The 14,765-nt window shown below is 46.2% G+C and overlaps 1 protein-coding gene across 1 annotated transcript in view; it reads left to right on the top strand.

Annotated features, from left to right (window-relative positions):
- GALE (UDP-galactose-4-epimerase) overlaps window positions 1–14,765 on the top strand; it is a 182,732-nt gene that overhangs the window by 48,998 nt on the left and 118,969 nt on the right. The window lies entirely within an intron of this gene.

Here is a 14,765-nt window from a genome sequence, read left to right as displayed (position 1 = left end):
CCTCTGTTATTTTAAGGGTCGAGTTTACTTGAATTAACCTTTCACTAAGGAGGCTGCCTGGTAGCATTTGTCTGAAATATTCTTTGGTAGAAATGTCCGCATGTTCTCCAGATCCCAAAGCACTTCTTTGCTCACGAACGCGTAACCAGCTTATCCTTGTAAAGGCATACATGTTAGGTAGTTTTAACTGCTCGACAGATAGTTAAAGCATATTAAACTACGAACACCTCTCAACATCCACCATGTTTCCATATCCATCCTAATGTCTAGGATTGCACTCTATAGTATGTGTGAGGGTATTCTGTGCCAGCTAGACTGTTATTCACATACAATCTTTTTTTTATATCGGACTACAGGGAGAGTTGGCGCTCAGAGCCCCCTATTCTACAAGCAGGGCCTCACTGCTCATGAAAGCCTATTAGGCTTTTCATTAGTTAATTGCATTGTTGCCTTCTGAATGGATTGTGCGTTGCATCCACAAAAGAGGTCATATCTGGTGGTGCACAGAATGACTCAGTGCAGTAGACATTTGGAGTTAGTTCATGTGCATGACATCAACATGATCCATGCATAGAACTGAAACCAACTTGACTGTAATAAATAAATACATACATAGCCCTCATGGGGAGGGACAGTCATTGTTGCTTTGGTTTTGAAAGCACCTGAGTAGAATAAGGGTCTCGGGGATAGATATATATATATATTTATATATTGCACAAAATGCTCCGATGAATGAGCCACACGCTCTGCAGGGCGGGTCAGTGAAAATGGGACCGGAGCTCCCCGTTGAAACATCCGCACTTCACCCCACTCGTCCTTTTAAATGAGGTACACCGACCCCGGCTGAAGGTTAGTAAACTGCTTTATTTCTGCGGAAAGGCTGCACAGATGAAATAAAACCCAACGCGTTTCTCCTCATAAGAGGCTTGATCACGGGTAAAACTCTCTGCCTTTCAACTGTTTTCGTGCTTTCACACTGCAAGTCAGTAATATCCCAGAGTGCACTTGCCCACAGGTGTGTCCATTTATCTCTTTCACGTCGACAGCAGCATGCTGAAACTTTATTGATCCATTCTCACAGGCATGCTGCAATCCTGCCTGACGCTGAGGACTCCGAGTAAGTGCAAAGTTCATTATTTCACCTGATAATTCAAACTTTCTCTCCACATCGCAATAAACTCCTTCAGCCACCAAGTGAAATACTTCATCTTGTTTTCCCTTACCCGCACTCTTGCTGATTTTCATCTGGAATATGTGTCCGTTTTTGATCTTGGGAGGCTGGGTGAGCAGGGCTCATTGAAATTTAAACACTGCACAAAATGCTCCGATGAATGAGCCACACGCTCTGCAGGGCGGGTCAGTGAAAATGGGACCGGAGCTCCCCGTTGAAACATCCGCACTTCACCCCACTCGTCCTTTTAAATGAGGTACACCGACCCCGGCTGACTAACCTTCAGCCGGGGTCGGTGTACCTCATTTAAAAGGACGAGTGGGGTGAAGTGCGGATGTTTCAACGGGGAGCTCCGGTCCCATTTTCACTGACCCGCCCTGCAGAGCGTGTGGCTCATTCATCGGAGCATTTTGTGCAGTGTTTAAATTTCAATGAGCCCTGCTCACCCAGCCTCCCAAGATCAAAAACGGACACATATTCCAGATGAAAATCAGCAAGAGTGCGGGTAAGGGAAAACAAGATGAAGTATTTCACTTGGTGGCTGAAGGAGTTTATTGCGATGTGGAGAGAAAGTTTGAATTATCAGGTGAAATAATGAACTTTGCACTTACTCGGAGTCCTCAGCGTCAGGCAGGATTGCAGCATGCCTGTGAGAATGGATCAATAAAGTTTCAGCATGCTGCTGTCGACGTGAAAGAGATAAATGGACACACCTGTGGGCAAGTGCACTCTGGGATATTACTGACTTGCAGTGTGAAAGCACGAAAACAGTTGAAAGGCAGAGAGTTTTACCCGTGATCAAGCCTCTTATGAGGAGAAACGCGTTGGGTTTTATTTCATCTGTGCAGCCTTTCCGCAGAAATAAAGCAGTTTACTAACCTTCAGCCGGGGTCGGTGTACCTCATTTAAAAGGACGAGTGGGGTGAAGTGCGGATATATTTATATATATATTATATATATTTTCCCTTCGGGGGGAATATGTGCTGCTACATGGCAGAAAGTAGTGTGCTCTATAAACCAGAGCACAAAGAAAGTCTTGGTGTGTGTGGAAGAGCGTTGGCTCTATCTCATGACTAATTATCTGATCGAAGTGAGTCTCCTCACTGTTGAGCATCTATTGTCTGTTTTGGCCCCCTTTGGCTAATAAGGCAGAAGTCACATGTAGCTTTGACCTATGTGTATAGAATTAGATGGTGCGCCAGCTCTGATTTGCACTGTACATAGTCCTTTTTAGGTCTCGCCTTTTCCATTCCGAAGGAATGGGAAATGGCGAGAATTCAAGTGCTCAAAATGCTCGTCAAACCAAGGACTTTTTGGTGCGGTTTTCTTTGAGTTCACGTGAATCACGTGACCAAACAAGCACGCGCATCAGCCTCCCTCCCTCCCTCCTAATTGCATTTTTTCACGGCCGCCACCACATCAAAGGGCTTCTCCCAGCGTGCGGTCTGCGGCTTCTCCTCCCCTAATTATTCATGGCTGGCCGGTGGCCGGCCGTACTTTCAGTTTCCCTGTAAAATGTAGCAGTCCGAGTTCTGTCTCCCACTTTGAACACATAGTGCAAAGCAGTACGTTTCTCCACCTCCTCTTCGTTTAAATAAAGTATTCATCTGTGCTTTAATTCTAAATGAAGGACGTGAGCGAGATTGAATTGTTTTAAAACAGCACTGTTATTATGTATTAATTAATCCATACGTACAAGTGTTAAACTTTAACATCGATTGCTAACCAACTTCAAAATGCGGTTCTGAGAAACCTGGATAAACCCAGATTAACAGGCTGACGAGAGTAATGCAAGGATTTTTGCAGTTTACTTTCCCAATAGTGAGATTGGTTATGGTTAGAAAAAAAGCCCCTTCCAAAATACCCAGGCTGCTTAACCGGAAGAGACTTCACCACTGCTCCGGAAGGCAGCCACTCAGCTGCACACGAGTCTTGGTTTCAAGGCAGTGTGCCTTATTCCCTGCCGCACTATGCACAAATAGGGGTTTAGGGTCCTACTACTAATCAGCCTGGACCTCAATAATCGAAAAACAGAGCAAATTGGCTGATCAGGATTGTTGAAAACAAATTATACAACAACACAGCCAAACCGTACTGTGTAGCCAAGAAGTTGTCTATTTCCAAACAAATTTATTGTATTCTAGGAATGAATTTGTATTATTTCATCAAAACACATGACATCGAAGAGACATTCCATCAAAACAGTTAGTGCAAAAACATGTAAGAATATATACAATACATACAAAAATACTACAATTAAGGAAACATACATTTAAGGAAAACACTCAGGATTTTTGGTGACACCAACTACTATGCTTCAAAACAAATTACATAGCACAATAGTTGCGATGTGTACAATTTTTACAATTTATGAGTGAAGAAAGCTAGTCCTTTGCTAAAAAACCAGTAAGACAGGCGGATCTGGAATGGATTTGCCTGCCTGTCTCAACACCTGTGGGTAGAGATTTTTGGAATTGACAGAAAGGGTCCACATGAGTGGGCCCTTTTTACCCAGTCCTCGTCCTGAGGAGAACCTAGACTCACTAAGGTTCGAAACGCAAAGACTCCCAGCCTGTGTCAAGAACAAATAGTGCAGCTAGGGACTAATTCAGACCACTCATGGTGATGAACAGAGTGTCTGAATTGAGCAGACCACTCTTACCCAGTCCAAAGATCTGGGCTTGATCCATCACCGTTATTTATCTCATCTCTTTTTGTCCACCCTAAGCGTGGAAGGGTATTCTCAGATGTGAGACCCTTGCTCATTGCACCATCAGGATTCAAGCAAACCGGGCCGAAGACGGCTGTAATGCCAGAAACCGGTCCCCAGGAGCTTGTTTCCTTCCCAGTGTAAGAATTGGCTTTTGTAGTTTGGTTTGCCCTGTTCCCATCATGCACTGGGACAGGAGCAGACTAATTTGCATACAGCCAGGTTCTGAAACTGGGATGGTGCAGTGAGCTAAAAAACGGTGTTGGATCTAGCCCTGATCTCTTGACTGGGTGAGAGCTTTCTGCTTAATTCAGAGACTCTGTCCCTCACCACCCCTTGTTGTAAATATTTTTGTCCACCCTAAGCGTGGAAGGGTATTCTCAGATGTGAGACCCTTGCTCATTGCACCATCAGGATTCAAGCAAACCGGGCTGAAGACGGCTGTAATGCCAGAAACCAGTCCCCGGGAGCTTGTTTCCTTCCCAGTGTAAGAATTGGCTTTTGTAGTTTGGTTTGCCCTGTTCCCATCATGCACTGGGACAGGAACAGACTAATTTGCATACAGCCAGGTTCTGAAACTGGGATGGTGCAGTGAGCTAAAAAACGGTGTTGGATCTAGCCCTGATCTATTGACTGGGTGAGAGCTTTCTGCTTAATTCAGAGACTCTGTCCCTCACCACCCCTTGTTGTAAATATGGACAAATGTAATGGCATTAAATCCGGTCTGAGTTTATACAACAAGAGAACCTGTCATGCATGAGCTACAAGATAACACTGCCAGTTTCTTGTGAAGGGTGTCAGGGCTCCGCCCCCTTTACTTTTGCCCCATTACTTAACCCCCTGGCTGCTGCCGCAATTCTGCGCCTGTGCGGCACATTCCAATCGCGGGTGCGGTCATGACAGCCGGGAGCCGCCATCAGCACACGAGCACTGTGTGCCATGACGGCTCCCGGCCGTCATCAGCATGGAAGGGGTTAAATAAGAGCAAAGTTCAGATGTGTTTGCTATTTTAATTAAATGTTGCAGGTATACTTCTCACACATCGTTCATCTTTCTTATTGCTGGAGGCCGATGAAACAGATTGCCTCTCACGGTGTGATGACACTGAAGTCTGTAGTGACGCTGACATGGAGTGATGCATTAAACCTGCTACCCCTGGCCTGCGCCGACTCATGTCTCCAGTATTTGCCAGGCTGATGATCTCACAGCCCTGAGGCCTAGCAAAGACATAGTCTTGAGGACCAGTCCCCACCCCCTGATGATGTGAGGGTGAAATTAGTCCCTGGCATTTTAGACTCAAGCTCTGTAATTCTGGGACTTCATGTCAATTAGGGAGTGGACAGCAGGGTCACCCCACCCTTTCCCAACTCATCACAGGGGGGTGGGTGCCACGGGTGGGTCCGTGGGTGCCACCCTGTGACGAGTTGGGAAAGGATGGAGTAGAGACTGCTGGCAGGAAGCCGAGAAATCTAGTCTGTGCATTTTATCATCATGACTCTAGAAGACACACTGCGCAGGCTCAAGGTGTCGGTTTCTCACTCTGGACTTTATGAGGGAGGCCATTTGAGGTCCAATGTGAGCGGTGTTTGACTTTCAGAGTCACTGTCTGGCAGCCAGGAGCAGGCGCGTGGACCTGGCAGCAAGGAGTGAAAGTGGTTCCCTCTGCAAGTGCGTGTGCACTGTTTGCTTTTCCATACATTTTTTATAGGGGTATTCATCATGCATACTTTTGATTACAATACTTTTTTTTGTAAGAGGACTGGTGCTTCGGTAAATGAAACAATTTTTTGTAAAAGCACACACCAACCATATTGGTCAGTTCAAAACCCGGTGTTCTATTTCTCCGCCAACTTATCCAGAATAGGCCTTGTAAAATGTGCGTTCATCTGCAGAAGAGGTTTCGCTGTTCCATTTTCAGGGATGGTGTAGGTGCTAGTATTTTTTTTAACAAAAGTTTATTTCATTGCACCTATTTTTTCAGTAGTGTGGTCTCACGTCTTCCTTCCTACACTCTCTGCTTTGCTCTTCTTAGGTCTCGCTTAAGGAATTTCTTTAGCAATGCTTGTTGGTGAGATATTATGTAGGGGCTTTAATAAATGCACCCAAAGGCTTTTCTAGGCGGATTGCCTACAGTGCATGTGTGCGAGTGCGTGCACATCGCACACTATTTGTCAGCCTGTGAGCCTCTCTCCGCACTCATGCTGGTTTACACTTCAAAGGAAACCGCTCACCCGCCCCCCTCCGCGCAATGCCAGAGCTCGTTGTTTACAAGCAACACCCCAGCTGCTTTGCCACCCCCTCCCTTCCTGCTGGAATTCCCCCCTCCCTTCTCGCCCAGTCCTTGTTTCCCGTCACACCACCTTGCCTAGGCCAGACCGTTTGTTCCTATTGGCGAGTCTGTTACCTCATGAAGCGCATGTTTTTGCGTATTTTGGGTGAGGACATCACATGACTGCACTGTATTAATCAATGGAGCCTGTACTTTTTTCGGTTACAGACGCTTTTATTTATTGCACTTCATTAATTTATGAAGCCTTTACTTGTGTTTGCTAGTTGCCGGTATTTTACCCTTTTTTCAAACTGGCTCCTTATTGTTACTTCGTGATTACAAATTTATTAGTAGACGCTCTTTGTACATCCTTCCTCAGCGCTTCAAGGACACTTTATTCAAAAACTGTCCTTTCTCATTATTAAATTTACTTACTTCGAACAGTGCGGAGCGCACTACGCATTTCAACCTATAGGTATTTTATTTTACTATTTATGTTGATGCATTGAGTATACTGCAAGTGATGTGCATTTATTGATATAGCAGCACTATGATATTAAATACCACAACTATTATGGCATGCACAGTGATGACTGAGTGCAAACACAGAAGCAGTATACTTTTTAATGCCGCACTGCACCCTCACACACTCTGCACCCTCACACACTCTGCACCCTCACACACTCTGCACCCTCACACACACTGCACCCTCACACACTCTGCATCCTCACACACAATTACTCTACTGAATACAACATACACTCCACACAATACCACTCAGTGCCACATAATTATATGCTACATAATTACACTGCGCTCAACGCAACATACACTCCAAAAACCACTCAATGCCACATAATTACACACCACATAATTACACTCTACTGAATGCAACACACACTCCACACAATACCACTCAGTGCCACATAATTATATGCTACTAATTACACTGCAACATACACTCCAAACAGTACCACTCAGTGCCACATAATTACATGCCACACAATTACACTCTACTGAATACAACATACACTCCTCATAATACCACTCAATGCCACATAATTACACGCCACATAATTACACTGCGTTCAACATGCACTCCAAATACCACTCAGTGCCACATAATTACACTGCACTCAATGCAACATTCACTCCAAATAACACTCAGTGCCACATAACTATATGCTACATATTTACACTGTGCTCAACGCAACATACACTCCAAATACCACTCAGTGCCACATAATCACATGCCATATAATTACACTGCACTCAATGCAACATACACTGGAAATACCACTCAGTGCCACATAATTACACGCCACATAATTACACTGCACTCAATGCAACATACACTCCAAATACCACTCAGTTCCACATAATTACACGCCACATAATTACACTGCGCTCAACGCAACATACACTCCAAATACCACTCATTGCCACATAATTACACGCCACATAATTACTTTGCACTCAATGCAACATACACTCCAAAGACCACTCAGTGCCAAATAATTACACACCACATAATTACACTGCACTCAATGCAACATACACTCCAAATACCACTCAGTGCCACATAATTACATGCCACATAATTACACTGCACTCCATGCAACATACACTCCAAATACTCCTCAATACCACATAATTACACGCCACATAATTACACTATCTATCTATCTATCTATCGATCTATCTATCTATCGCCCTCACTCTATCTATCTATCTATCTATCTATCTATCTATCTATCTATCTATCTATCTATCTATCTGTCTATCTATCTATCTATCTATCTATCGCTCTCACTCTATCTATCTATCTATCTATCTATCTATCTATCTACCTCACTCTATCTGTTGCCCTCACTCTATCTATCTATCTATCGCCCCTCACTCTATCAATCTATCTATCGCCCCTCACTCTATCAATCTATCTATTACCCTCACTCTATCTATCTATCTATTGCCCTCACTCTATCTATCTATCGCCCCTTACTTTATCTATCTATCGCCCTCACTCTATCTATCGCCCTCACTCTATCGATCGCCCTCACTCTATCTATCACTCTCACTCTATCACCCTCACTCTATCTATCTATCTATCTATCTATCTATCTATCTATCTATCTATCTATCTATCTATCTATCTATCTATCTATCTACCTATCTATCTATCACCCTCACTCTATCTATCTATCGCCCTCACTCTATCTGTCTATCTTTCGCACTCATTCTATCTATCGCCATCACTCTATCTATCTATCGATCGCCCTCACTCTCTCTGTCTATCTATCCATCGTTCTCACTCTATCTATCTATCTATCTATCTATCTATCTATCTATCTATCTATCTATCTATCTATCTATCTATCTATCTATCTACCTATCTATCTATCTATCTATCTATCTATCTATCTATCTATCTATCTATCGGCCTCACTCTATCTATCTGTCACCCTCCCTTTTTCTAGCTATCACCCTTCCTCCCTCTATCTATCTATCGCCCTCACTCTATCTATCGCACTCACTCTATCTATCTATCGCACTCACTCTATCTATCTACCGCATCACCACAGCATCACTCAGCACCACCACAGCATCACTCTGGGGCACCACAACATCACTATGAGCTACCACAGCATCACTGAACGCCACAGCATCACTCGTCGCCACCACAACATCACTCAGCGCCACCAATCCGTGCAACCATTCAACAACAACTGGTTCAAATATGTTCTCTCAATGTTTCAAACTTTATTACAAATGTCACACAAAGATGTTAATATTTCACTTCTGTTCTTGGATTTTCGTCACAATAAAATACACTGAACATAATCTTCACAAAAGTTATTTACAAAAGTTTAAGCTATTGCCATTATAAATTACAATAACTTTTATTTAAGTATTAATTATTAAACAAAAATTTAAAGCAATTGTTATTTGTAATATCAATACATCTAAGTCACGTAAATACAACACATATTGCATTACAAATGCTATAGGTGTCACATTTGCAAAAGTTATAACTATTGGCATTGTAAATGACAAAGCTATTAATTTCGCTATTTTCAAAACCAACACATAAATAAAAAATGTGTCCTTTACAATACCAATAGCTCAAATTTTCCTAATGCGAGACCTATTGCATTGCAAATGCTTGTTTTTCTCCTACTGGCCTGCCTCGGCCTGGAGATTACAAACAACTCACCTTGCTGTCCTCACACTAATAACTCAGCTCCCCCCACATCGTACTTCTACACAAGCTACCAGCCACCGCCGTGAGTACCCTACAAAGAGGCTGTGTGGGTGGAAGGCAGGTGAGAGCTCAGGCAGACTGGCTGAGATCCAGAGGCTGTCAGGCGGTTGCTATCTGCAGGATAGTGGAGCTCTGTTAGTTGTCCTTTCTTTCCGAGACTCCAGGAGTTACTCAGTAGCACATGCAGAAGACTGGGGAACCAGGTTCAAGTGTTGGCGAGGGTCACTTTCCCATCCAGCTACATTACTCTGACATCTTTGGAATCACTCTAGCAAGTTGACATATCGTCCCACAAATGTTTCCTTTACATTTACTTAAAAGGGGTTGCCGTCACTGTTTTTCCTGTGACAACTTAACATGAACTGAGAATCTGGTCATCAGTCACAGAATCGCAGGTTTTTGCTTTTATCTTATTTTTACTGTTATGATGATGAATTTCTATTATTATTGTATGGCGGATGTATTAATATAGAGAAGTGCAATCATCAATGGGGCTTATTTACAAGACCTTGCGCCACCGGTATGTTACTTTTTCCCATATTAAAAGTGGCGCACAAGCGGTGCAAGGGGCTGTAAATAACACCCAATGTGTTTACTGGCAGACAGTGCTCGCAGGCCCCAACCACGTGCACCACCAGGTGAAAGGTCTTTACATTACGTCTATGCCAGACCACGGCACCTTCTTTGGCGATCTGTCATTTGACCTGATTAACAAGTATGACCTTTTATCTTTTGCAGAGACTTCAAGTTATGCTTATTCATATCCACGTGCACCCCCAGGCAGTATCTGTCACTGTCAGAGCTCTCTTTTCTAGTGAGAAGCTTCCATTGTTGAACTTCGTGCTTCCATGTGTGTGTGGCCAAATACGACCTCTAGTTATTTTATTGTACTACAGGCAGTTCTCACACACCGCAATTATCATAGTTTTGGAATACAAAATGAAGAAGTGAATCTTAACCGAAAACAGGAGAGCCCCAATTAACATGCCTCCGAATCTGCACCTCCATACATAGTGTGGGGGTTCAGGGGCCTAGCGAGGCCTGCCGCGCTGCGCCGCTTGCGAGGGCAAATCACTGGACACATACACTCGTGCTATGCTGGTCTGAACCGGAAGTGCCGTGCCACCTCCGTCCCTTTATTTAAAGCTTTCTGGCCACGCCTGGCCAGAAAGTGATACATTTGTGGGTAGTGCTTCCGGGGCTCATCCTGTGACCCTCGGAGCACTAGAGCGCTACATCCCTTCCCAACTTGGATTTTGAAAATAAATGAAATTAAACAGTTCAACATGCAAAGTCTGCCAGTCTGTGGTTAGGCCTTGGATTGGGCCTAAGATTGTATTGCCACTTGCCTCTCAGAGGTGTCTGGTCTCGAGCTGGCCTTGGTGATGGTAGGGGTGACTCTTCTGCGGCGTCTGGGGGCTGACATATGCAGGTTGTGGCTGTGTTCCCTTCTTCTTCCCTTGCTGCCGATGGTTCATGGTTTGAGTCTTGTTCTTTCGGTGGTGGAATTTGTTTGAACCATGATATATTTCGAGTCACCTCTTCCCCGTCTCGGCTGACTGTGATTGCCGTCCCCTTGGTCTCCTTGATGACCCAGGGTTCTGGTTCGAATGGTGTTTTGAACTTTCCTCCTTGTCTCCTGGTACGGATTAGGACTGTCTCTCCTGGGTTCAAGGTTCTTGTTTGGGCTCATCTTTTGAGACTTGCTTTCTCATTGGTCCTTCTTCTCCGTTCCTGGGTTCCTGCTGGTGAGTATGGTGCTGGAGCCCAGTTATCGGCCATAGGTAGCAGGTCTCTCCGTGGTCCAGCCAACATCAACGCCCATGGTGATTGTAAGGTGGTACTGTGTGGTGTGCTTCTGTATTCCCTTAGAAAGGCTTGCAGTGCTTCCTCTGGGTCACTCTCTTCTGCAGACGATATCCGCAGAACTTTGTTCACTGTCCGCATAAACCTTTCTACCTCACCGTTGGCTTGAGGCCATTGGGGGGTGATTCGGTGATGTTTGATTCCCAGGTTCTGTAGAAACTCTTTGAACTCGCTCCCCTGGAATGGGGGTCCATTGTCCGTCTTGATGACCAGCGGGATGCCGAACATCGCGAATGCTTTGCTGAGAACTGGGCGAATGTTCGCGAAACTGGTGGATGCTGCCGTTTCCACTATGGGGTATTTGGTGTAACTGTCAATCAGTACTACCGTGATCTTCCCATCCGGGAAACTTCCAAAGTCCAGACTTAGCCATGCCCACGGCGACGGTGCATGGTCTTCCGTGATTACTGGGGCAGGTACTTCAGGGCTGCTGGTTATTTGGCATGCTCGGCACTCTCGTACGGTGGCGTCAACGCATTCGTCCTGGTTGGGGAACCATATTTTCTCTCGCATCCTTGCTTTCATCCTGCGGGTGCCTTGGTGTCCTTCGTGCGCCAGGGTGGTCGCCCTCTCTTGTAAGGTCTTGGGGATGACTACGCGAGCTCCTCTCAGCAGCAGTCCGTTGTCAGCGCAGCTGAGGTCATTGTGTATTTTCCAGAACTGGTGCAGGCGTATTCTGTCCGCCTCGTTCCACCCGCTGACGTCTTTCAGGAAGTTGGACCAAGATCCTGATTGTATAGCTTCTATCGCTCGTTGGACAACTGTGTCATTGTCATAGTGAGCAATGATGGTGTCTGCAGTCAGAGCGCTGGGGCATGCTCCTGTCGATAGCATGTTGATGAACTCTTCGGTTTGATGTTCCTGCTCGGCGTTATAGGTTCCTTCTGTGAAAGGGTGGCGTGATAGAAAATCAGGCGGGTTTTTCGCCCCAGGTCTATATACCAGGTCCATTTGGTATTGTTGAACTTGGATAGCCCAGCGTTCAATCCTCGGTGGTGGGTGTGGTGCTGTGCCTCGGAATAGAGGAATTAGCGGTTGGTGGTCCGTCACCATTCTGAACGGGTGACCAGAAACGTAGAGGTGAAAATGGGCGCACGCCCACTTTACGGCCAACGCTTCTCTTTCAATTTGCGAATATCTCGATTCTGTCGCTGTCAACGCTTTGCTTGCAAACGCCAGCGGGGCCCACACCCCAGGTTCGGCTTCTTGTGAAAGTAGGGCTCCCAGTCTTACGGGGCTGGCATCCACCAATATCTCGGTGGGTCTCGCCGTGTTGAAGTATGCCATTGTGGTGCTGTCAAGTAGTGCCTCCTTGATTTGGTGAAACGCTTTGTCCTCAGTGTCTGTCCACTTCCACGAACTGTCTTTCTTCGTCAGGTTTCTTAGGGGCTCTGCGATTGTGGCTAGATTGGGTATGAACCTTGCACAGTATTGTGCCATCCCATAGAAGCTCCTCACTTCGGATGCGGTTGTGGGTGCTGGGGCGTTCTTGATGGCGTGAGACTTGCGTGGGTCTACCTTCACCCCGACTGAGTCAAACACGTATCCAAAGAACTCTATCGATTTCCTGAAAAATTGGCATTTGTCTTTGTGCAAGGTGACACCATACTGTGCGAGTCTCTGCAGGGTGGCTTTCAGTCTTCGGTGATGTTCCTCACTCGTTTTAGCGTGGATCAGGATGTCGTCGCTTACGTTCAACACCCCTTCAAGTCCTGATAATATCTCTTTAATTGTATTTTGAAAGATCTCGGCTGCGGATGATATGCCGAAGTTGAGACGCTTGTACCGTCTCAGCCCTAAGTGTGTTGAAAAGGTTGTAATGTAGCGGCTCTCCTCCGCTAGTCTCAACTGGTGATATCCGGCGTTGAGGCCCAGCTTAGAGAACCATTGGGCCCCATTCAAGTCCGTCAGGATGTCGTCTACAGTTGGGGTGAGGTGTCGCTCCCGCCGTATGGCCTTGTTCGGGATCCTCATATCTATGCAGATGCGGATCTTGCCTGGTTGGCGTGGCTTCTCGGCTATTACCATCGGGGACACCCATGGTGTCGGCCCCGACACCTTCTCGATCACTCCTTGTGCTTCTAGTTGGTTCAGTTCTTTCTCTACTGCGGTGCGCAGGTGAAACGGTATCCTTCGGTGTCTTAGCGCCACCGGCTGTATGGCGGGGTTGATATGTAGTTTGATCGGCGGTCGCTTGATGGTTCCAAGGCCTTCAAAAAGCATGGGGAACATTTGCAGGATGTCTTCTGTTTGGAGTGCTTTGACGGCGTTCGCAAACGCGATGAGGCGGAGGTCTTCTGCCGTGTTGCTTCCCACGAGTAGGTCTGCTTCTTTGTCTATGACATGGAAGGTCGTCATTACTTCATTATCTTCCGCTTTAACTTGTACTACCATTTTCCCTCACAGCGGGAGGGGGTCTTGACTGCCATAGGTTAGTATTCGTGCCTTTGAGGGGACTAGCTTGGGTCTCGGCTTCAGTGCTTTATAGTGCTGGATCCCCATGACGTTCACGGTAGCTCCCGTGTCGATGACGCCGGTCACTGGTGACCCATCGATGTGTATTTGGCATTTAGGCTGGGGTCTTCGCCGTCTCTTTAGTTCACTTACGAAGGATACGTAGTAACATTCATCCTTGTCCTCTGTGGATGATTCGTCAAACTGCGCTTGCCTCGGCGACTTGCTTGATCGGGATGACGCTGCGTTGTCCAGTGACAACTGCCTCACGGTTCCGGTGATCGATTTTCTTCCTGACGCTCCTCTTCCCCGGAAGCCACCTCTACATACGCTTGCGAAATGGTTGGGTATTCCGCATTTCGAGCATGTTTTGCCACGTGCCGGGCAGCCATCTTGGTTGTGTTCTTCTCTGCCACAGTATCCGCAGTGTGTTCGGCGCGGCGTCCTGGTCGGCCATCTTCCTCTGCTTCCTCGACTGGCGCCGCGGACCGCGTCCACTCTTTCTGTCTTCACCACGGTACCCGCTTCCGTCCGTGGGTTCAGGGCTGCTTCCATTGCGGTCGCACGTGCGTCCGACAGCTCGTGGGACCTGGCGAGGATCAGTATTTCTTCAAGTGTTATGCGCGGTTGCCTTAGAATCAGCGTCCTCAGGTGCTTGTTGCGACAACCTTGGATGAGCTGCGCAGTTACTTCTTTCTTTTCGTCATCATTGGTGCACGTGCTTATGAGGTCTCTCAACCGCGCATGAAATGCGTCCATAGTTTCTCCTTCCCTCTGTTTGGCCTGGCGGAATTTGAAACGCTCATAATGTGGGTTTAGTTGGGGGTCAAAATGTGCGTTTAGCGCGTTGACTGCTGCCTCATAGTCGTCGTCGTCCCCCGTGTCTGCTAGGTGTTTGAATAGCTTGTATAGCTCTGTGCCCCCCAAATGTAGTAACAGGGATCTTTTTACTTCGTTATCCTTCTCCCTGGTAGCAGTGAAGTAGTTGTTGAGCTGTCCTAGCCACACGGCCCATCTGGGGGCTGCTGTGCCT

This window comes from Lissotriton vulgaris, chromosome 2_1 (genome assembly GCF_964263255.1).
Source record: "Lissotriton vulgaris chromosome 2_1, aLisVul1.2, whole genome shotgun sequence".
In the NCBI taxonomy this organism is placed as follows: domain Eukaryota; kingdom Metazoa; phylum Chordata; class Amphibia; order Caudata; family Salamandridae; genus Lissotriton; species Lissotriton vulgaris.
This window is presented reverse-complemented; position numbering and strand designations above follow the sequence as displayed.